This window comes from Vanellus vanellus (assembly GCF_965231255.1).
Source record: "Vanellus vanellus genome assembly, chromosome: 13".
NCBI classification, from domain to species: domain Eukaryota; kingdom Metazoa; phylum Chordata; class Aves; order Charadriiformes; family Charadriidae; genus Vanellus; species Vanellus vanellus.
Window position 1 is genome coordinate 18,608,934 of NC_138918.1, and position 23,979 is coordinate 18,632,912.

A 23,979-nucleotide genomic window follows, 5' to 3' on the forward strand; every position below is an offset into this window, starting at 1 on the left:
TTCCATTCAGAAACATTCACAACAAAGCGAAAAGCAAAAAAAGAATGACAAAAAGAACCTGCAGAAAGCCTTGTTTTCATTTCACAGGCATGCCAAATAGAAAAGGTGGTAACTCGGGTATTTGCATTTAGAAGAATATGAAAGGAATCTCAGAGAGGAACAAATTTAATTTTTGTCTGTTGTCTCAGTTTTGTGTGCATCTGATCAACATGAAAAATAGTAAAAAAGTGAGATATTCCCCTCCAGCCTGTAGAGCGCTCCCAGCACAGGCTCTCTGTGTCTGCTGCCCCGTTCCTTTCCGCTCACTCCCGCCCATCATTGGTAGTTTTGCAGAGTGATTGCTCATTGTCTTGATTTCACTTTAGCTGCTGCCTGAGCTGAAAGTTTCACTAACATTGTAGAGAAAACCTCTGGAAATCAGCCATGCTCGAGCGATTGCTCCATCTTAGCAGTGATTGGGAGAGCACGTGTCCCCCCAGCCTTCGCCTGCTGCAAGGTGTCCCAGCTCTCCAAGGCATGACCTTGGCCAACATGAGAAAAAGGAAAGAAACAGACCACTTAACTATGTTTTATTTCTATTTCTCACACTTGGTGGTGAAGAGATGTTCTGTCTCAATGTCCATCTCTCCTTTTGTCGTGGTTTTGGCTGGGATGGAGTTAGTTTTTTGCTAGCAGCTGGTGTAGTGCTGTATTTTGGATTTGGGATGGGAATAGCGTGATAGCACACTGGTGGGATTAGTTGTTGCTAAGCGACCAAGGCCTTTTCTGTTCCTCACACCGCCCCGCCAGCGAGCAGGCTGGAGGGCACAAGAAGCTGGGAGGGGACACAGCTGACCCCAGCTGACCCAAGGGCTATTCCATACCATGGGACGTCATGCTCAGCATATAAAGCTGGGGGAAGGAAGGGGAAGCAGGGGGACATTCGGAGTGATGGCGTTTGTCTTCCCAAGTAACCATTACACGTGATGGATCCCTGCTTCCCTGGAGATGGCTGAACACCTGCCTGCCCATGGGAAGCAGGGAATGAATTCCTTGTTTGTCTTCGCTTGCATGTGCATCTTTTGCTTCACCTGTTAAACTGTCTTCGTCTCAACCCATGAGTTTTTCCTCACTTCTACTCTTCTGATTGTCTCCCCCATCACAACTGGGGGCAGTTAGTGAGTGCCTGCGTGGTTCCAGCTGCTGGCGGGGGTTAAACCATGACACCTTGTAAGTCTTCCAGCTATTCTGATTACATGAAATGTTTCCTGTATTAAAAAAGAGGAAAGAAAACAAAGAAAAAAAACAAACAAACAAACAAAACAAACCATAGCTTATTTTCAGGGGGGCTGTAGCAAAATCCCATCCCCAAAGTACTAAAAAATCCTCAACGTGGGCTTTTCACAATGTATCCTCTGACAAGCTGTAACGTTGATGCCGATGCAAGCTCCGGTGTTTCGTGTACCACGCTGTTTGCCAGGCCAGGGCTGGCAGGTTGGCAGGAGCTCCACGGTGCCGGGGGGTAGGAGTTGGGCTCACTGACTTGTTCTGTACTGAGCTTAATGTTTAGAGGTGCTGACCCTTCTGAAGCAGCATTCCCTCTGATGGAAGTCTCAGTGCTTTATCTTGTCCTAGAAAACAGAGGGATGAGTTGAGTTAATAGCTGACACATTATGTAATAATATATCACTGTTTAGGGATTTGCTGGCAAATAACCATCCAACAATTAAATTACAGCCATACCTTCCTCGAGTTGCATCCCTTCCCCCCTGAGTACAGCTTTCTGTTTAAACCAGGTGAAGTTCGTAAGGGACAAGAGCCCAAACTTCACTGTGGAGCTGTGTCCTAACAGCATTATAGAAGCCCGTGAATACCCATAAGGACCGGAGGAGCTAAGCTGCCGGCTGCAGCACGTCACCTCCTTGCTGTCGGCCTCACGGGGGTCAGCGTGCTCAGGTAGAGATAGGACAAATTGGAAAACATTTCTCATGCAGTTGTGCAAGGATCTGTGATACATCAGGTTTTTCCCCATCTACTTTGCTAGATTTAGTCAGTCATTTAGAAATGAATATAATTGAAAAATCTCTTTAGCTCAGGATTACATTTGCTGGTAGAAGTATTGGTAAACACAGGATTATGGTACAATGTGCTAGAAATAATTGATTTGTTTTTCTTGGGCGGGGGAAATATTAATGTTGTCGTATTTCAATCTTATTTCTTTGAGAAAGGCAGCTGATAGATGTAATATCAGATTGTCTTCACCTATCCTGTTGTGTGTCAAAAGCCACCCACCGCAGTAGAGCGCGCACAGGAGCGGCGTGTGAGCAGGGCAGCTCCTGCAGCTCCTGCCCATGCCCAGGCAGGCGTGCCCCATCCTGCACGCCAGGTCTGGTGCACAGGACATTATATACCTCCCTATTGGCACTGAGATTATCTGTTCTTTCTGATAGCTACTGCAATTAATATGTTGTGCGTAATGTAATAAATTCATAGCCAGTTAGGATGCTGTGGCAGTCACGGGGCAGGATACCACAGATTCTCTGAATTCTATACCTGGAGATGACAGAATAAGGCTGCCTCTAATCCATCGGCATAGCCAGAACATTCCCCTACCTGTGGGGTTGTGTAAGATCTCTTTCAGTTGTTCACTGCCATTGCATTTACTCAAATGGTTTGGTAGAGTTGAGAACTATCTCCATCATCGTGGGTTTTATGAGTATTAGGCACCGGGAACAGCCTACACCTTCCATTTCCATCTTGGCAGAATATATGCCCCCGAGCAGAGTTTTATATGAAGCGCAAAGACAAGTATTTACATAGAAATATGCCTAACTTTCTACAGAATAGTCTTATTTGAGATGCAAAGTTTTTATCCGAATCTGATTTTTCAGTGTGTAAAGAAAATAAGGGCAAACATTTAGCACTAAATAAATTAGATGCACAATGAACTAACTGAGTTTCATCTGCCGGAATTACTCAGCAGTAACATTTCATTAACATTAAATGCTCGTCAATAGGTTTACAAATTAAAGTGGGCTAACAACTTTCCAGTGACTTCAGGCAACTGCCAAACGGCAAGGAGAGCAGTCAGCCAACCTCTTTTGAGTGTCAGCACGTGGCACGTTACAGCAGTAGGGACTGCACCAGGCTTTTTGCTGACTCAGTGCCCTTGTCCAGCAATCACCCCGAGGGATGCTGGAGTTGTTCTTGCTATAAAATGAATCCATTCATGCAGGTTTATTCCTGGCCTTTTTGAAAGGAAAACCCAAATGAAGCTGTAAACCAGTATTTAACTGATATAGTGCTTTTCCTTATTCCTACCACGCTGGATTAGATGAAGAAAGCTCTTCGGTGGCTGTATAAGAATATTGGTAACCTCCTGCCAGAACCTAGGAGGATGTGGTTTTCTGATGTCTCCTCGGCTGTAGGGCCTTTCCAGTGTTGAGTAGTAGGAGAGTTCAGGGCTGCACTCATGATATTTATCTTAATTAGTCCTTAAATAATCATTTTGTATGATTTCACAGAAGGAGGTTCCAGTCAGGACTGGATTAAGGTGCTTTGCCCATAGCAACCTTTCTCTCGCTCCTCTTGTGAGTGATGGAGAGATCCTTCCCTGCCCAGCTCTCTGCCCCACAGTGCAAGTGCTGTCTGGGTTGCTTTGCCCATCTGAACATACAGGCAGCAAGTGCAGTACTTGCCTGGCGTCACCTAATAAGGTGGCAATAAAGACAAAAGCTGAAGTGAGAACTCATTAATCATTTGCTCTCCCTTCTGGACAAAACAGTTTTTCAGGCTGCTGTGGTCTGAAAAATATATACATACATATGTATAATTATGTACATGAATATATAAATATATAAATATATACATGAATATATAAATATATAAATAGAATACAGCTAACTAGACTGAAGAATCCCTGTGATGAACTTGGATGGCGGTCACATCTCGCTCTGTGAATAGCTGCTCCCAGCACCTGGCTCAGCACGTGGGGCTTTTGTTTCCATACTGAGGATGAAACTGCACCCTCAGATACTTCACTCCCAGTATCAGTCTTAAAATAGGTTTTCTGTTTTCTGCGGGTATCCTTACACCAGCAGGATATTTAGGTGGTAAAATAGGATGTGAAGTAAAAAGAGTGAAACTACATGTGTAATGCTATGCCCACCAACAGTCTCTCAGGAAGAGCCCATTTGTGCAAGATTTGATCGTTGGTTATGCCATCAGCTCTGCCATCTCGAGCCACCCTGCCTGAAGGACTTGTAGAGCAAAACCCAGCTTTTTTTGAATACCAAGCAACAAATACGTTCCAGAAAATAGAGATTTGGTGCATCCTCAGGTGTAGAACATGTATTAAACCTTCCTTTTTCAAAGATGTACCTGGAAGACATCCAGGCAGCAGCTTTTTGCAATTTTAATGCTATTTATATATTAATGTTCCCAAGCATTAATATAATAGGCTAAGTATAGATGATAGCTGGGGACTTTAGGATACATCAAGAAGAATACGGCTTCACGAAAACAAAATTTGGAGCTAATTACAAGACCAACGGGTTAGAACAACACTAAGCTGCCAAAAATCCCTGGATAGTTACTTATTCATAGTGAAATGAAATCCAGCGATTGAGTGGGCAAATGTGGCTGTAATAGAAATCATGCCTGGAATATTCATAGAGAAGTTTATCAAACAGAGTTCTGTGGAAAAGACAGTATTAACATTTATAGGCCTTGAACGCGTCCTTTAGGACACTCTTCTAATTTCACTTTGAGCTACATCATCTTTATGCAGCAGTAAGTTTATTTCGGCACACTGCGTTCATTATAAAAAAAAAAAAGGCTGCATAAATGGAAACATATTTAATGAAATCTCAGGCTAGGGAAGGACAGACACCTGCAGCAGTATTAACCTTGTGTAGGAAGGACGGGATGTGTTAGGATTTTTTATGTTCATCTCTCTGCAGCCAGGGTTAATCCTTGCTATTTCTGCTGTCGCATCTTAATTTATATTTTTTTTCCTTCAGTTACAAATCAGAGGAGAACTTCACTGTTGTGCAAAGATTTAAGCATCATATCTCCTCAAACAGGAATGTGTTGGGTCACCCTTTGATGACTTGTACAAATGTGAGTTACTTTAAGAGAGACTATTTGTAGGATTTTCCTTAGCATTTTATTCTTGTAGGGTGTTCTGTTTTGGTTTTTTTAATTGAGGATCTTGTCCTTGAGCCACATTAGATAGTGTTGAGGAAACTACAGGGCTAAGTGCAAAGGGATTTGTTCCCTAATTCCCTCAGTATGGAGCTAGTTATAGAAGATTGGATGCTGGGCATCATGTTTATATTCTGCAGCCCTAGTCACGGTGGGAAGTTTGGTTAGAAGCAAGGCAGAATACAAGGTTGCAGGTGGAACCTCCCTGAGAGCCTGCTGCTCCGCACAGGAGGGGACACGGGAGCCGGGGAGGGAGGCAGCAGCAGCGAGGGGCCATGAATGCAGAGCTTTGGGAATTGCATCTGCCAAAGAGCCCGGATGGCTTACAGAGGTGTACCACTGCCTGCGTTCTCTCCCTTCTTTTGCTCTTTTGCAAAATGCCTGTAAATTGAGAGCCCCACAGGCTTTGAAAGCACGTAGTGTTCTTTTAGAAGGTTTTAGCCCTTATATTTTGCTATAGAGGATTGGAAATAGCTGGTTCTTTTCCTACCACAAGATTAAAACAAGGAATAGTTGGGAAATTTTTCTGAATATTTTTTTCCTTTTAGAAAACTTCTGTCTGGTATAGGAAGCAAAGCAAAGCAGAGTGGATCTGAAAACCAGTGATCTTGTTTTGCTTGTAGCTGTAAGAAGTTGTAGAAGGTGGAGCCATTCCATGGAAGTTCCTATTTCATTCATAAAATCATTTTTTCCTGATGAGTTAAAAAACAGTTTCACCACCTACATTTGTGTTGTGCATGTAGGTGGTGCAGCTCCCAAGTATCTGCACGCTGCATTTGGGAAAAGGTTTCAAATGTAAATATTTCTTATCAGCATCCACAGGGCTTGGTCCTGCTTCACTACCATAACGATGCCTTCAGCACCACCGAGCCTTCACCTCGTACCTGTTGGGCCATACAGCATTACATACTTGGCAGTGTGTGTGTGTCCCTGCAAATCGTGGAATCAGGTCTTCCAGACACTTCCCATTGATGTCAGCCTGTTGGGAGGGTACACTCTCTAGCGAAAGGCTGAAATGCTGCGTCAGTCTGCCCGAAACTTTTCATTTCTGACAAGTGCCATTAAATTTTACCCTGTTGAATGACTGCATTAGAGCAGAGGCTTCCTTTGCTTTTTGAGGTTTAATGAAAGATTTAGGGTGGGGGATGTGTGGTTCTTTTGTGACTGGGGGAATGCCACCACAGCTAACAGACAGTATCACGTACTCCTTTGATGCTAGTTTCCAGGCAGAATTGCCTTTCTTTGCTTTCATCCATTCCTTTGCTCCTTTTCTTCATCTCCCATTTGGTCTCCTAACATCAGTCGCATGAAGAGCGTAGTCACAGGGGTTATCTGCCTGCCCACTGTAATGCCGTGTTTTTGCGGTCAAGTTTCTGTGGCTTTAAAGAATATATGAAAGAGGATTGTGTTGCCCACAAGCTCACCCAGCACACCATCAGCTAAACAGCGAATTCAATTAATGAGCAGTAAAGATTGATGGTGGCTGAAAAGAATCATTACTGAAGGCTGTGACAGGAGTCTGTTTTCTCCGGGTGATGCTTTAGGTGATAATTCAGAAGGATCCATCCTTTTTCTCTGCTCTGCGAGGAGGGCGCTGCCGAGCTCTGCGCTGCCACACATGCCTGCGCTGAACTTTATTGATGTATCAATACATTGTCTGAGATATGCAAACTTTTTCAAGACTTAAGCCCCTTTTCCCATGGCTTAAGTAAAAGCCTTTTTTCATCCCGCTCTGAGTGAACCCAAATTACTGCCCTTCTGGATTGGCTCGAGTTGGCCACCTCTGTTGCCGACCTGGTACGTGTGGAAGGGGAGGGAAAGGGAGTCCAGCCAGTAAAACACTACATTTTGCTGTATATACACCATGGCAACTGAAATCTAATGAAAAATTGGACTTCTGTTCTGGACTAAAATCTATAGACTAAATAAGCTGTTTTTATTACTCCCTTTAAAATAAGAGGAGAGCAGAATTTAACATCCTGGACAATCATAACACCAAACAGTAAAAGAGCAGCTTCTATTGCCGTTACCTAAGATGATTCAAGGTGGCAGGGTTAGAAAAGAGGAGTCTCATGTGTTATTAGACCAACGAATGTAACTATCAAACAAGACAAAACCTGGTGGTTCGAGAACTTCAAATCCTTTGTCTGTTTTAGATTGATTATTTCATTTAGTCTACCAAAAGATACAACTTTTTGCTACAAATCTTGTTGCCTCCAGTTCTGCTAACAACTTACTATTTTTCACCTTCAAGAAAAGCCACTTAAAGCACAAGTTTTTTCAGTAAAACTGTTTTTCAGTTTCTTGAAGAATTTTTTGTGACCTGTTCACCCTCATGTTTGTCCCAGACTGACCATGGCACGGCACATGATCCAGTGCTGTGGGCAGATTGCTTCTCCCTTTTTCTATAGGGAAAGGCTCTTCTGTAACAATCTAGTAATAGAGAAGTTTAATGTTCCACATATGTGTTCCTTTGGAGTCTTTAATCCTCAGGTAACCCTGATACACTTCAATTTGTACTGCTGCTCCTTGGACTATACTAAGAGGAAGCATTTAAAGTCTGTATTTAGATAACGTGCCTGTAATTCCTGGTGTATATTGTGTGGTGTGCGTCTGACCTGTCCCATCTCTGGTTTAAAGGCAGCAGAGGGGCTGTATATGTCTGCAGGCAGTGGTGCTGGTCCTTTGAGGGCTGGGGCTGGACAGCCAGGGCAAGTCCCGGCTCCCATGGCTGCCTGGCTGGGGAATTGCCCACTGTGACACGGCTTACAGAGGTGCTGTAGTATGTAAGGCTTGCTGGAGAATGTAAATGTCGGGCTGTCCTCTCTGCATCCAGGATTACACCTTCTCACCATGTTTTACTGACTTTTGATACAAAGGTAAACCATGCTATCAGGAATACCCAGCTGAAACGTGTGGAAAGCACAGGTTTTATAATAATTCATTTGAAATGGAAAAAGAAATGCTTTTAACTGTAATCCCCTCCCATCCTGACCTACATTATCTGGGAATTCAGAGTGAATGCAGGTATGATGTCCTCTGTGCAAATAAACCCTCCCCTCTCTGCATAGTCTCCCAAAACCTCTGCCGTTCATTTCCCCGCGTGACACCAGGCATCCTGGCAGCAGCTGTAGGCTACAGCACGTGTGCTTGATTCCTGCTCTCATCCCAGTTAGTCACTGCAGACTGTGTTTTCTGGGGAACGTCTCACCATTTGTTTGGATACACAAACATCTCTTTCTTTTTTGCAGTGATTAAACAGAATTTTCGTTTTATGGAAACAAAAATGCATTCAAAAGGTAGAATGTAACATACCTTTTTTTGTTTGTTGTTTCCTTTGTGCTGCTTTGAATACTTTTCATTATAGTTTATGTTTCCCTTAAAATAATTGGGGAAAAAAAAAAAACCAAAGCTTTTCTCTTGTGCATGACTGCCAGACCTGGATCTCAATTAGGCAGGCCAAGTATTTGCGATGATACGGAAAGCTATTACATGCCAAATGGTTGTGGTGAAGGGGAGCTGTTTCAATTGCTTATTTCAGATTTGGCCTGTTCTTTTTGATTTCCGTGTTGGTTTGTGACTTACTTCTGATTTCAGTGAAATCAGTTGTTTGTTACTAAGCATTCCCAGGAGAGATATTCTTAGTCTGTGAACATTTTCTTTTGACTGTCTGCTGCAATGATGGGTCATCTAATTACCTGGTGATGTCTGTGGTCCATGTGTGGGTCTCTGAAATCTCAGGCTGCGTCAGTGGAGAAGTAACACTAAAGCAGTTTTCAGTGTGAAGTAGGGGGGGGAGGGGGCGGAAGGGGAAGATTCGTTTGCACAAGACTGAAATTCATGAATATTCTTCCAAATACTCTTCAGAGTACTCAATCGGTGGATGACGTTCCTGTATGTAAGAACACTCCTGTATTAATTTAGCAACCGATTATTATATTATTTCATTGGTGTCACAGTAGTTACAAAGGATTGCTCAAAGTCTGAAATCTTGAACTTCTGCCTTGGAAACCTAGTCAAAGGGTTTCACACTTCAGTTTGACCTCTTATTTTCCATCGTGATATTCCCCTGGGCATTTCTCCCCCTATAAAACCTTTCAAGCATTGGGATTTCACCAGCTCCCTCTGCTGTGTCCCTAATAGCTCTCAGCAGTCAAGTATTTGTAGTCTCATGTTCTCTTGTTCTTAGCCAAACCCTCAACATTTCTCACTCCTTGGTGTTCAGACAACCAGTTTTATATTTGTTAGCAGCTAAAGTTTTTATTTGTACCAAAATGAAGGGAGGAATTTTCAAAGGGCATGAGGTGCTTGTATAGCCTTAACATTGAGGAACTGGGCGTGTAATTCCTCTGATGCGAGGCACAAAAATTTCAAGTCTTCGTATGTGGAGCTTCTGGTGATTACCGATCTGCTGCTGTGGGGAATGAGTGAGCCCTTTTGCTCATTCATGTACTCATACCTATATCTGCAGGTATATCTGATACCAGTTGTCTTATACATTTTGCTGGGGATACTGAGAATATAAATATCCAAACTAAGCTAAGATCTTCATGAGACTCTCTTATACATTGAGTTGTAATTAGACTGGAAGGGACCGAATTAACATAGATAAAAACATGCCTGGATAAGCCATGAGAGAGAAACCTATAAAAAGATGCATGAATGTTTCCTTATCCTAATATGTCTTAGCAGGAGCCGCAAGACTTCCTCCTGTGGTGATGCTTGCTAGGGAAAAAGGGGGTGCTGTGACAGGAGTCAATAGCCAGCCTGGGGCTGGACTTCACGGGAGCCCCAAATACGCAGCAGGAGAAGAGCCTCTGGCTGTGGAGGTCTCAGGAGCGTGTGGCTGCAAGTGCTTCGGGGGAGTGTGGATGACCCAGGCAGTCTCATGGGGAGAGCAGGCTCTGGAGAAACTCTTCCAGCAGTTGGCGTGTGCAAGGCAGGCAGGTAGAAGGTTAAGCCGTACTGTTCAGTAGCAGTGGAGTGCCACTAAGGGCTGTGCTGCAAGAGCCGGACCGCTGCGTTTTCAGTGAGGTAGTAAGGCAGGAATATTCAGTATGGAAGAATATTAAAATTAGGCAATAACTATGATGTTTGCAAAGCTGGACCAGAGTATCAGCACCGCTGCTTTCTGATGGGCTCTCTGTACACTTGAGATATTTTGAAGCATAAATAATTTTACAAAGCCATATATTTTCACTTCTGAGATGAAATAGTGCTGTATTTGGTCATTCATTGACAGTACAGCAAATTCAGAATTGACATTTGGTTGTACAGTGGTCAGCAGAATTGGAATAAATCATTTTGGGTATATGTAAAAGTCCTGGTACTTTTGTAGCTAGGTGTTCATGTGCCAGTCATTGAGCCAGACTCCTGCTCCTGCATGGCTGTGACTCCTTGCCCAGATGAAGTAGGAGATATGGGAGTAAGGACCTAGCGTCTAGCACTGGTATTTGTAGAGATATTGATGTTTCCTGGTATTTCCCTCATTCCAGAGTCCTGGAGAGCCATATTCAGCTTAGCCTGCAGACCCCATGCTCCCTGCAAGTCTGAAGAATGTGGCCAGCACCAACACAGTCCAGCTGGTCCCTCCCAACAGCAGGCACAGACACCATGGCTTCAGGGAGAGCACAGAGAGCCCAAGGGCTCTTGTGGGCTGCTCTGAATTCTGTTTTAAAATTTGGCAAAGTATTTCAGCGCTAGCACTGTGTGATAGCACAGGCAGCTGGTGCCCACTCCACATTAACAGTGCGGGGAACGACATCTCCACCAAAGCAGATGGGGAAAAAAGTGTCCTGACCGCCACATTGTGATAAATCATGCAGCTCCACCTCAAGCTGTGGGAGGGCTAAATTTAAACCCCTGAGTTTGTGAAACCTAAACAGAAAGACAGAAAAACAAGAAAATCCTCCTTGCATCTGACACCATCCACAACAGAGAGGCGCTGGGGTACCGCAGCCCTGCACCGCTGCTCCGGGCTGCCTCGGGGTCGCCAGCCAGGGTTTGGGTGTTACAAGGCGGCTTCATGTCCAGAGCACTTTGAAAATGTGCAATAACCATCAGTGTCAGGGAATGCTGCCAACAGCCCTGAGGTGTCCAGTAAGGACTTTGGGCAAAAGCAGACCCATGCAGAAGGGACTGCTGTGCTTCAGGGCTGAGGCATGAGCCTGGCTGTCCTGCAGGGCTCTCTCCTCCACTTGTGCGTAGGGAATGGGGCCAGAGGAAATAGATTGAGCCCGTTGTAGTCCCTTAGTGACTGCTGGGTGACACAACGTTGCCGGTCAGAGATCCAGAGTGACACCTAGTCCTTAACCTGCACCTATGGGCACAAATTATGTGCCTTACTCAAGTTTCACGTTTTGAAAATCTTTGCTGCTTTTTGACTTTCTGTGAGCCATACAATGATGCCTTTTTTGATTTTGAGAGCTGTAATTGTGCATGTATGTAAAATTCATCTCCATCCTTACACTTGGCTCCTACTGCACAGCGTTTGCCATCCCAGTGATAATACTGATAACTGCAATCAGTGAGCGCCGCCATAACAGCAACCAATTCCACCTGCTTTCCTGAAGTGTTTTGTCTCTGTTTTGGATGTTACTTCCCAAAGAGTGGCTGCTTTGTTTTGCTGTTGTGCTGCTACTCTCCTGTGACAAGTTTGGGTTTCCGTACAAGCAGTACGGAAAACAGTCCTGTTCAATATATTCAACGATGATCTGGATGAAGGGATAGAGTGTACCATCAGCAAGTTTGCTGATGACACTAAACTGGGAGGAGTGGCTGACACGCCAGAAGGCTGTGCTGCTTTACAGCGTGACCTGGACAGGCTGGAGAGTTGGGCAGGGAGGAACCTAATGAAATTCAACAAGGGTAAATGTAGGGTACTGCATCTGGGGAGGAATAACCCCACGCACCAGTACAGGTTGGGGGCTGACCTCCTGGAGAGCAGCTCTGTGGAAAGGGACCTGGGAGTCCTGGTGGCCAACAGGATGCCCATGAGCCAGCAATGTGCCCTGGCGGCCAAGAGGGCCAATGGCATCCTGGGGTGCATCAAAAAGAGTGTGGCCAGCAGGTCGAGGGAGGTCATCCTCCCCCTCTGCTCTGCCCTGGTGAGGCCACATCTGGAGTACTGCGTCCAGTTCTGGGCTCCCCAGTTCAAGAGGGACAGGGATCTGCTGGAGAGGGTCCAGCAAAGGGCTACGAAGATGATTAGGGGATTAGAACATCTTTCATATGAGGAAAGGCTGAGGAACTTGGGTCTCTTTAGTCTAGAGAAAAGAAGAATGAGGGGGGATCTTATTAATGCTTTCAAATACTTAAAGGGAGGGCGCCAGAGGGATGGGAGGAGTCTTTTTTCAGTGGTGCCCATTGATAGGACGAGGGGTAATGGGCACAAGCTTGAACATAGGAAGTTCCATCTTAACATGAGGAGGAACTTCTTCACTTTGAGAGTAGTGGAGCACTGGCACAGGCTGCCCAGAGAGGTTGTGGAGTCTCCCACTCTGGAGACGTTCAGAACCCGCCTGGATGCTGTCCTGTGCAACCTGTTGTAGGTGGCCCTGCTGTGGCAGGGGGGTTGGACTGAATGATCTCCAGAGGTTCCTTCCAACCCTGACTATTCTGTAATACTGTGATTCTGTGATTCTGCTTCTTTCTGCAGGCCAACCCTCTTTGGGGACCTTGCAAATTTTTAGTACGTTCCTTGAGCAGCGACGTTTATAAACAGCAAACTGATATGAAGTGACACCAGGAGGGTATTTTTAACTCAGATGTAGCCTTTGGAAGCAAAATATACAATGTAAAGCTACAAGTCTTGACATACAGTCCCTGAAATCATACAGCTCTAGGTGGTTTGTTGCATTCGGTTCTCGGGTTTTGAAGTGTACACTTAAACAAACATTTCTACCCAAAAGAAAACAGCTTGAAAGTAATCTAAAAAAGATTAATTTTATTGTTGTCTTATGCCTTTTATTACTACTATTGCAAATATTACTCAAGATTATTTCATGGCAATGAAGTTTCCTTAATTTGTGGAAAGTAAACTGCATATTATATGGAAATTATGGAGACTGAGCAAATAATAGTGTAAAATAGCATATGTTTTTCTCCTTCCATTCCTAAAATATGAAACTGTGTTTTTTTCCTGGTATGTTGGTATTCTTTACCAAGTCCCTACTCTCTTTTAATGGGCATGTCTGTTCCACAAAGGTGTCACACAAGGGAATTTGCAGTGGTAGCTGCTGGAGTCAGGCTCTGTCAGCAGGGATGCCCAGCTAGAGGAATCAATTCATACCTTATCACCAAAACTCTCAATTATTCTGTTTCTTCAAATTTCTTTTGAGTTTTCCATGGAATCACTCCACAAGCCATGGGTTTTCAGGAATTCCCCAGGCATTTGCCCTCCAGTAATTCTGATTATGTTAGGGTAAGCCTGACATTCAGGGTTGGTGTTGAGTATCTGGCTCACTGAGCCTAAGACACACAAGCCACTTGCCCCTTTCATATTCCGCATGAGAACTGTCTTTAATGAGGCCATTCCTTCTTCAAGGAAAACCTATGGAGGCAACAGCATTGCTGACAGCATGGCACCAGCTGTAGGAACGAGAGACCCAAGCTACTGCCTGCTCTGGATCAGGGCAGGCAGAATCTCTCCCATGCCTCCTGGAAAAGGTGAAAAAACTTATCTAAAGGAAATAATAATAATTGAAATCAACACACAGGAAGCAAGGTGCTGGCGATGTGCAGCTGGAATGCCAGGCTTTGCATGACTATAGTTACTGGTAGTCTGATGGGGCAAATTGTTCAGAAAAGCAGGCCCTCTGTCTTTCAGGTTTTGTGTGCAACAACGCAGGGCTTTAATTTTGCTTGCTTGTTCTTCAGTGTTCTCACTTGTCCTGTACTTTAAGAGATGGGTTTTCCTCTTTGTATAATTCTTTATGTTTCATGCAGACTGCTTTTACTTCTTGCTTCTTCGCACTTGTAACACATCTAGGACTCATCTCACTGTTAAGAACAGTTTTGTTAATCCATTTATAATTTTCCCTTTCCCAAGTACAACAGCACTTTACAGCAATCCAACAGGGTCTTTGCTCCATTTGATGTTAAATTCCAATTTAAAGGCAACACATCGTAACAGAAAACCCTGGTGCCTGTCTTTCAAATGACTTCAATGATTTAATCTAGTACTGACAGTTACCTGATTGCAAGAGGGCTGCAATGAGACATGCACGCTATCATTGTTGCATATACAATCAGCCGCCGTCCTGCTGCTCCAAACCACGACAGAGGCGCAGGGCGCTCCTGGCCATGTTGGCAGGGTTTGCTTTTCTCTTCTCCCTTCCTAGGCGTTTTCCAAGATTAAACTCCATCACCAGAACTGCTCCAGCCACTCATCTTTCTCCATGGTTTCCAGCATTGGTTGCCATGGGTGCTGCTGTGGGTGCTGGGTGGGCAAGGAGCCACTTGGGCCACCCGCGCACCCTCTCCGTCCCGCACCCAGGGCCCAGTCCCACTTCTGCCCCATTGCAGACCTGGGGATTTATCCTTCTCGCTCATGTTTGGGCTGTGTCCTTCCCCATGTACTGCTGCGCACTCATATACTGCTAAGGAGAAAGAAGTAGAAAGACTCCAGAGCATTAAAAATATACTTTCTTTAATATGGAGCCCTACGGGAAGCAAGAGAAGGTATTGAAATTCTGGTGGCGCACGCTGGATATTTTAGCTCGCAGCTACATTAAAAATCCCCAGTGTTAGAATAAATCTTTCGAATGAGAGATCTGAGGTTGGTATTAAACCACGGTCTAAGCAGTCCTGAGGTTAGAAGAGTCACCTCATCCAGTCACACCACTTATTAATTTTAGTCTTGAGCTAAATTCTCCAAATTGGACCAAGCTTGTAACTAAATGGAGCTCTTTCTGAAGCTGCAGCAGGCTTGACAGTGGCTTAGCTGCTCTCCTGCGGGGCTGTGACCTGTCACCACTTACATTAAATTGGTTGCCTGGCTGGCTGCATGTTGCAGCCTCCTCCTAGAGAAAAGCTACCCCGTTTTACCACTGCAGTCTTCATGAAATGAACTCTGTGAAACAAGCCAATCCCTTAGTGCATGCTGCAAATATTTCTACCTTTCCATTTTATTTTTCTGACCTCAGAAGTCCTGAAAAATCCTGTTTAAACCTGCACTAGCTCTGTATCCTCCTGGGTTTTCTTCCTCAAGTGACAGATCATTCTGTCACGGAGAAACATAGCCACATAGGGAACAGGTGCCCTGAATAAGAATATTTTAATATTTGTTTTAAGATTATTCTGGGCAAATGGATCAACATATCAAGTGTTGAACTCATCAACTCTTAAAACATGTACTCTGTGGAAAGTAAAGGGACCTGTGATTTAACCTGAAGGAGGGTAGAGAGCCATGACTCATCCCTCAGGGAAAGTTTTTCTTTTGAATGATGAATTGATGCACTGTAGGTCAGCCAGGAAGGTAATTCAGAGCAGTACATGGCAAAGAGAGTCTTAACTTAGAAGAAAGTTTTTGTATTGACAGCACAAATTATATAAGTAATTTGTTTGAAATTAGTGCTTTCTCCAAAGTAATTCATGGCTCAGGAAATTCTCTTTGGTTTGAAGTTTTCTGATTTTATGAACAGATCTACTTCTGTTAGCCAGTGAGTCATGCTGCTCCCTCCAGCTAATACAGAATGATGCTTGCGATTATGGGAGCTATCAGCTCCTTAATGATAAGGATTTTAATTTGGCTGCTTCTAAGACATGCCATGAATAAAAATCACAAAGGTCTCAACTCCTGCACAAATCTTAATTGCAAGTGAAACTTCAGCAATTGGTTCACAGGATAAATCTTCTTTCAGGTACTGCCAGTAGGGATGCGTTCACCGGTGAAACCTTGGGGAGATCTGCAAGTAGCTCTATGGCAAGCTGAGGCTTATGCGGGCAGAAAGCCATGGAAATAAACTCTTTTGCCTAAAACTGGGATTCAGCTATGCTTCTGCAATGGCTGAACCTGTGGCACAGCCTGAGGGGGGAAGTGGAGTGCTGCACCCCAAATGGTCCCTCCAGCAGTGCCCCCCAGGCAGGGAGGGGGCTGAGCAGCACCTGGGGCAGCCGGGCTGAGCTGCATGCATCCTGCTGCGGGCGCTGGGCTCCCTGGGCAGCGCTGCTGCAGCCCAGCTGCTTCCAGTAGTGGATCACGTCAGGGTCTGCCTGCGGAACTTCTCTCTCTGGCTTTCAGTCACTTGCTTGGGATAAAAAGACACAAAAAAGAGAAATATGATCAGCAATCAAAAGATAATTTAAAACTTGAATCTGTAGATCAAGAATGGTGTATTATGGTTCTTGTCTTATTTTTTTCATGTCTTCCATCCTAGTTTGATTTAATTCTGCGGCTGTTAACCTAGAAATATAGGCACGTTTTTAATCACCTTAGCTTGTTTCCTTCTACAACAGGCCAAAAGATGTGTCATACAACTCCTAGATTGCAGGAGACCTCTGTGTTACTACATACAATAAATATTTTTAATATCGCTCCATCTCTTCCACCCTCTCTGAAATGATTAAGAGCCCTATTTGGATTCCAAGCCATACTTGCAAGATGGCATTAACGTCAATGTCTTAATGAAAAAGGTTTACCCTCATCAGGGGGGGAAATAAATGACATTTAACCTTATGGAGACTTTGTTTTGAAATGTCTTTGAAAGCAGCAACCTATAGCAAGAGCTTCATTTTGGATATAGCTCAGGGCTTTCCTGGTCTGCCAGCGACGGTGGCTCCATGAACAGCAGTGAATCACTCCGGCCCGGCTGGCTGCCACAATTAATGTGGGCGCATGCTGCCTTCCCGTAATTACTGTGCACTCAACGTGGATTTGGAGTGATCGTTCAGCGTGTGGTCCATGTGCTGCAGACACAGAACAGCCTTGCTCTCGCGGTCCTCTCTCCCACCCTCCTCTGAGTGTCACAGCTTAGTGAAACAGAAGCAGATTTCTGTAAATAATTTAGATGCCTAGGTTTTCTTTTTTTTTTTTTTTTTTTTGTATTTTCCATCCGTTTTCACAGCAGGTTTCATACTGGTTGTATCATACTTTGGTTGCTGATAGCTACAGGTAGCACTGATTGATAAGCAGTTTTTTCCAGTTTAAAGCAAACTCTTGAATTTTGGGGTGAGGGAGTTGATTTATCTTAGTTGAGACAAACCTGAAAGCCTCTGGGCACTCTTGGCACGAACGTGAGTTTCAGTGAGAGTTGCAGAGCTCTCCCCATGTCCCAGATATCAGGGCTGCTCAGCAGCAGCAGGACTGGGGCTGGATAAACTGGCATTTATTGTGGCCAAAGGTTTCCTACCGGCCCTACTTCTAGCTGCTAGTTGATGATCTGTGTAGTCCCATATGGTGTTTACTTTATCTTGAGAAAAACCCGTACCTACAGTCACCTACTTGAGTGTGTGACACTATGTGCTCCCTGCCTGTGCTGCTGGAAAGTCCTTCCCTCTTATTCATTAGTGATATATGAAAAATAAGTTGGCAGCGTATATCCAGTGTCTGTTGGAAAATACATGTTCCCCTCATGCTTGGCACCCTTCTTGGCAAAGGCAGTAGTGACAGCAGGGGGAGAATTCATCTCCTCCTGGTTAAGGCCAGTGGGGACAGAGCAGGAGGCTGGTGCATTGGACAACTGGAATAGAGACATGTTTCAGGGTCATTAGCTGACCAGTTTGCGGTAGCACGACATTGATTTCTTTTAGAAAGATGTATTTTACAGTTTAAGATATAAAATTGACATTTCAGACAATTTTGGAACTTAACGGTCTTCTGCCAAAGGATTTTTATTTAGACAAGTGTGTCTGTTGGAGCCTGAGTCTCTTGGATCCTTCCTAGTCTTTCGTGCTTGGTGTGGCGCGAGTCTTTCCATAGCTGTGACTGCAAACAGTGCTGGTCTACTCAAGAGTTAAATGTAGAAGGGGATGTAACTTCATGTGGTAAAAGAGAAAATCTTCTGTTGATCTTTTCTTTGAAGAATCCAGGCGCTGCCTCATGAGGGAGTCATCTCGAGCCACAGTTCGTTGACTTCACAGATGAGCTTTTAAAAGCTTCTACCTAAAATAGCCATGTGCGCTGGGGGGTGCAGTTATGACACTGTGGCCCTGCTGTGTGCTGCTGACTAATTGCAATCATCCTCCTTTAGCTGATATAAGCTCCGCTGCTCGCTTTTTCCCAGCAACTGAGGCTCCTGCCCCATCTGCTTGGCCCTTTGCTCTTTCATCTCCAAGTGGTAGGAGGACGAAAAGCAATACGCCATGCGAGTAAGAGAAGTTGAATGTCACTGAGTTTTACTGTTTCAGTGTGAGGTTTATGCATGCTACAGAGGTTGGTTTGCCAATCCCAAAAGATGGAGAAAATGGGATGAAACCTTCATCTCTGCACATTTTGTTTTCCTAAGCAGTTAGCCTACCTCAGGCTCCTGAGAGACTTGGATGCATGTCCAGACTTTGTAAGACAGAGGATTTACAGCAAGCTGAGCTTTTAACAACTATGAGTTATGGGAAAAGGCAGCTGCCATAAAACCCTAGTAACTTGCTGGCTGCTGCTGTGGGCATGACAGAGATCGCCGCAGGAGCTGCGGGTGAGTGATAGGGGAAGCACCGGCCCCTGATGGAGCAGCTTTCACGCACCGCACCCCACTGATAAAACTTACTCAGTCAGGGCAGGCTGCAAAGCTCCCTTGCCCCAGGTGAAAGATGCCTGCATCTTCCTGGCAGACCTTAGCTCAGCTTTTTCCCAAGTTTTGCCGACTCTGAAGGTTTTGTTGGCACGACCTAGTCTAACTCCTGCTAGGATCCAGCTTTGTTTGCATCCTTGGCACTCCTGTTACCAGGGCAGCTCTGCTTCATGCCTTTGTAACAGTTCAGCAGATACCCCAGCCACGGCAACAGCCTCTGTCCTCTTGTGATTTAGTATTTGCTATTGCTTCGGTGTAGGGAACATAACCACAAGGCATCTCAACATGTGCAGAATGCAAAGTGGGAACCATAGGGGTTTCTGTGTAGATTTCTGTTGGGGTGACAGTGAAGGACATGCTCCAAGCCAGCATCTGATCTGGCTGTTCACTCCGGGGAAATGCCTGCATGTGGGGCTGCACCCATCCTTTATGTTACACTAAATCAGACTCCACCTGCTTCAAAATCCTCTTCCAAAAAAACAGACTAGCAAAAAAAAATCCCCAAACCTGGCTCACCTATAAATGGGCAGATCTTTTTCTGTCTCTGTTCTAAGAGGAGACAATTAAACATAATTATTTACTGTGATCAAAGATTAGCAGAAAGGACTCCCATGCTATTATCCCATGCAGGGATGACTTGGGGGGGGGGGGGCAGGGGGAGAAGCTGATTTTAAAATAAGAAATGCAAGGAAAGAAGCTGAACTACAAGACTGCGATGCTTCAGCCACAGGTTTGGAGGGGAAGACTACAACCGCTTCCCCTGCCATATGGTGCAAACACATTCCTTGTTTATAACCCCCTTAAGCTGTACAAATGATGCGCTCTCATAAATCAGCTAGTTAAACGTGGCTTTATTAACTCTCGTTCACAAAGATGCTGTGCGGCACAGCCGCCAGGCAAGCTCTGAGCCTTCCTGTCCCTGGGGCAGGCGTAACCCCAGGCCCCGCTCTGCAGCCGCAGCAGCCCCGGAGGCTGCCCATGGGCTGCCGGAGCATTTAATCCTCCTTCCTCTGCCAGGTTTGCACCATGGTAGCGTATGGACCCAGTGTTGCACTCCCTCATCTTCATCACCCTGGTCCAGCCAGCGCGGAGGGCGCCCGCTGCACCTTCCAGCCAGCTGTGAGCTGGTTTGGATCAGCTTTTGCTATTAACTGCAGGTACCAAAAATGCCAGAGGCTTTACAAAGAAATAAATAAAAGGAGTTCCGTGCTTTAAAAAATATTAAAGTGTTGCTTTTTAGTTCTGTGCTTTAAAAAATATTAAAGTGTTGCTTTTTAGGCATTAACTCCTTTTGCCAGAAGAGTTTTGCTTACTCATTAGTCAAATCCCTTCTGAAAACCCATTTATTCTGAGGCTCACAAGCACTAATCTGCATACATCATGTCATTACCTTTGCATTTTACAAGGAAAGGGATTTAAATCTAGCACTGAGTGGGTGTCTTCTCTGATTATTATTTTTTTTGCACTCTTTATTTTGTAAACGCGAGGAGGCAGAGCACCCTCTTCTCTCTCTTACAGTGCCAGCCATATTGTCAGCACATAAGGAGCAAATCATAACTGTCAAACCCTTTTCTGGTTCACTGTTCCAGTGGTAATCCACAACCTGCGAACCACATATTCTAGTTTTCCACTGACGTTTCGATAGCCCAGTCTGCATTTTGGTGTTTAATTCTTTGACTGATGGTTTGAAAGAAAATTCCCAAGATTATGCCTCCCAGTGAAAGCGGTAGTTTGGCATCCTGTGCTCAGTGATAATGTTGTTGATACGTCCCATGCCATTTGGTCTGAACAGCAGAAAACAGTATCCTTTAAAAGCAGGAAGGATGGGAAGGTTTGTTGCTTGGGAGCGTTTAGTTTCTCTGAGATGTAAATCTCAGCTCGGACACGATGCTTTACAGGCAAGATTTTAGTCGACATTTTGAAAAGTATTCAAAGGTGTTAGGAGCCTAAATTGTCATGGCAGATATTCTATAGTCTTCCCAGTCACTCTTGTGCCTTTCGTGTGTGCAGCCCCATGTAAATCAGACACTGCTAAAAGCATGTGTAAGCACGTGCAGAAGTGGTCTGAGCTGCCAGGGCAGCAAACGGCTCCTGTGCAGCCCAAGGCGATGGCTGTGCTGGTGCATGCAGGGACTCTGAGAGCTCCAGACGGCCCTTCCAACACTGGTGTTGGGCTCAGGAGTCCACATACAGCCATGTGGTTTGGCTGGGTTTGGCTTGCCAGTGGGAAATTAAATCTGCCTTTGAAGGTAGACATTGGGACTGAGTTGGAGGGGTCTCAATCTGAGATGATGCAGTATTTTTTGGCACATAAATCTCAGTCTCTGTTCTTTCCATCAACTTCTCGTGGACTATATAGGCAGAAAAATAAAATGTTTACTGTCTCTTGTAAGTAATTTAGGGTATTTGAATTGTTTGTGTGTACACACGTGTATATTCGTATACATATATATGTAACTGAAAGTCAGGCAGTGAAGACACCTGAAAATGAACTCAACAAATAATTCTTGAAGCAATCATGTTGCTTATGATGAGGCAGCATTTAATTCCAGTAATGGCATTGGGAAATATAGTTTGCATTTTATAGCACAATCTATATAATTTAAAAGCCATATTAACGTTTTTTCATGTAAATCACCAGTGTGAGCATCTCAGCTGTATCCACCAGCTACTGAAATAGTTGGTCTGGGGGAGAATCTGCAAACTCCTCTAGTCTGGGGACTTGCTCAGGCCATCAGAGATGGAGGGGCAGACGTGCTCTGACCATAGGGTGACAAGACTGTTCTTTGGCTTGTCCCACTTTTCCAGCAACTGGGTGACGCTTCTAGCCACTTTTAGGTGCTTTTAAGTGACTTCTTCCTCCAGACTGAATGAGACATTTTAGTTCTAGTAAAGCTGAGATCAAGCTGAAATCTTTGCTTTTCTTCTTCCCTGGTAGCAATCCAAACATGAATTATTTGCACAGCCGAACCATAGAGTTACACCGGCACGGAAGGAAATGCTTCAGTTACTTCAGTGGCTATTTCAGGATGCTCGGTAGGTATGTGTATGCCTGTGTGCACAAAAAGGGCCAAAGCGAAGGGATTAAACAATTTAGTAGGCAGGGCTGTCCTGCAGCTGTGTCACACTGTTTTGCCAGTGTCACTGGTGGCCTTGCAGGGAGCTGTTGTACCTCTGGGGAAAACCCAGCACTTCTGGTGCGAAGGGCAGTGAAAAGAGGAGAAAGTCTCTGGAGGGACGAGATCAGCAGGTCAAGGTAGGCCCGTTTCTCCAGGTGTGTTGTGCAGGAATGCTACAAAGGTGCTTCAAGTTAGTGGCCTTAAAGGCTTTGTTTTAGAGAAAATATTTTTAAAAGGGAACTGCTATCTTAAAATCATGGAAATAAGCATATTGAGTGAGTGCATTCCAGGTCAAGTGACAAAATGTGTGAGAAGGCTTGCTAACATGCGGAACAGTAGGTGGTAAATGGGAGAGGCTTTTAAGACTGTGTCTGATGGTGTAAAATAATCAGATTTGTAAAGCCCAATGCAAACTGCTCTTTAAATGCACTCAACTGTTGAAATGTAAACACACATCAGAAATAATTACAGCAGCTCTAACCTGCTTTGCCTCTCCGACGCCCCTGCGTTTCCTCTTACTGACAGCTCCGTGCTCGTATAGGGTAGTAAACCAACACTCCAGCAGGATCAAAATCACAAAAAGAGATTAAGCAAACAAAATTAAGCATCTTTAAGGGTGTTTAAATGCATGAGAATTATTGCCCTCTCTGTGGTCCATGCCACAAGCCGCAAGAAACGTGCTTCCTGCAGAGCTGGTATTGATAAGTCGGCATAATATAATGATGGTCTAAAACATATAAGATGAACTGGCAAAAAGGAGCTTTGTGTTTGTCTAGATGTAATTGTGCCGCTACGTGTGGACGCTGGTGAAACTTCAGCATAGCTGGGTGCTGCTGACCTCATCTGGCAAAATGCAGGCAGATACCGAGGGAAGGCAGCTGCCCTCACCGTCAGTACGAGACAGGGTTTATCTCTCTGCGGGATTTAACACTCAGGATGCCCAGAGCTGGGACTGTTGGCTCATCATTTGGACATAAGGGTACGCACAGGCTCTGTGCTTTCCCTTGCTGCTGTTGGCAATGTGAGCTCCCGGTGCTGCGAGGTTCCCGGTCTGCTCCTTCTCTGGGGAAGATAATTTTATAATAGGGGTAAGGCTTTTCCAAATATAAATTAGGCCAGTCTCAATTTTCATGTAATTTTAAATGAAACAACAGGATTTCTAGTTTCTTCTTAAGTTATTTAAATCTATTATTTAACCTTTCCTGGGGAGGAACTATGTTTCATCAACATTCATGTACACGAGGTACAGAAAAATGAAAGGCTAAATTACCAGAACAGCTTCACAAAATATCAGGTGAGCCAAAATATTTCTATACCTTGCTATTTTTTACACCTTCCTTCCATGTGCAAGAGATATTTACACATGCAAATTACACGCATCTCTTTTTTCATGTGAACTGTATCACCTAGGCAGGCACCACTCTGACTCCTTCCTTGTCCCACGACTCACTTCTAGTTCTGAAAATAAGCAAATTGTGATTCTTCTAGCCCATGCCCAGTTTGGGCTCACTTTACATCTAGCTATTGTGTTAAAATTCATGTCCGTACAGCTCCCAGGGTCTCTGAAACACAGATTTTGTATCCCATGAAAGGATAAGCTCTAGGGAAAGGCAAAGGCTTTCCAGTTTAACATGTTCTTGTATCTCTTTCTGAAGCTTTTGCCTTGGCTGTAGGTTTTGCATATCTGTATTGTTAGGATAATGGCGACTGGGACAAAACCTCAATTCTGAACATGTGGGGTCTCAGCGTGCAGCTGACCGTGGAAGGGGACAGCTTATTTGGCTTTATTCTCAAACTCTTTGCTCTCAAACTCTAATATCTGTAGGTGATCCTGCACAGAAGTAGTTTCCCATCAAGTTAGATATCCACTTGTCAGTAATTTCCTTGAATGTTTTTCACTTCAGTTACACTACAGAGAATGCGGGGAGGGAAGTTCAGTCATTAATTCCCTG

The 23,979-nt window shown here is 44.5% G+C and overlaps 1 protein-coding gene across 3 annotated transcripts in view; it reads left to right on the forward strand.

The window, feature by feature from the left end:
• The window catches only part of KCNIP1 (potassium voltage-gated channel interacting protein 1), a gene marked incomplete at both ends in the record, with an annotated part of 450,645 nt that overhangs the window by 256,206 nt on the left and 170,460 nt on the right, over positions 1–23,979 (forward strand). The window lies entirely within an intron of this gene.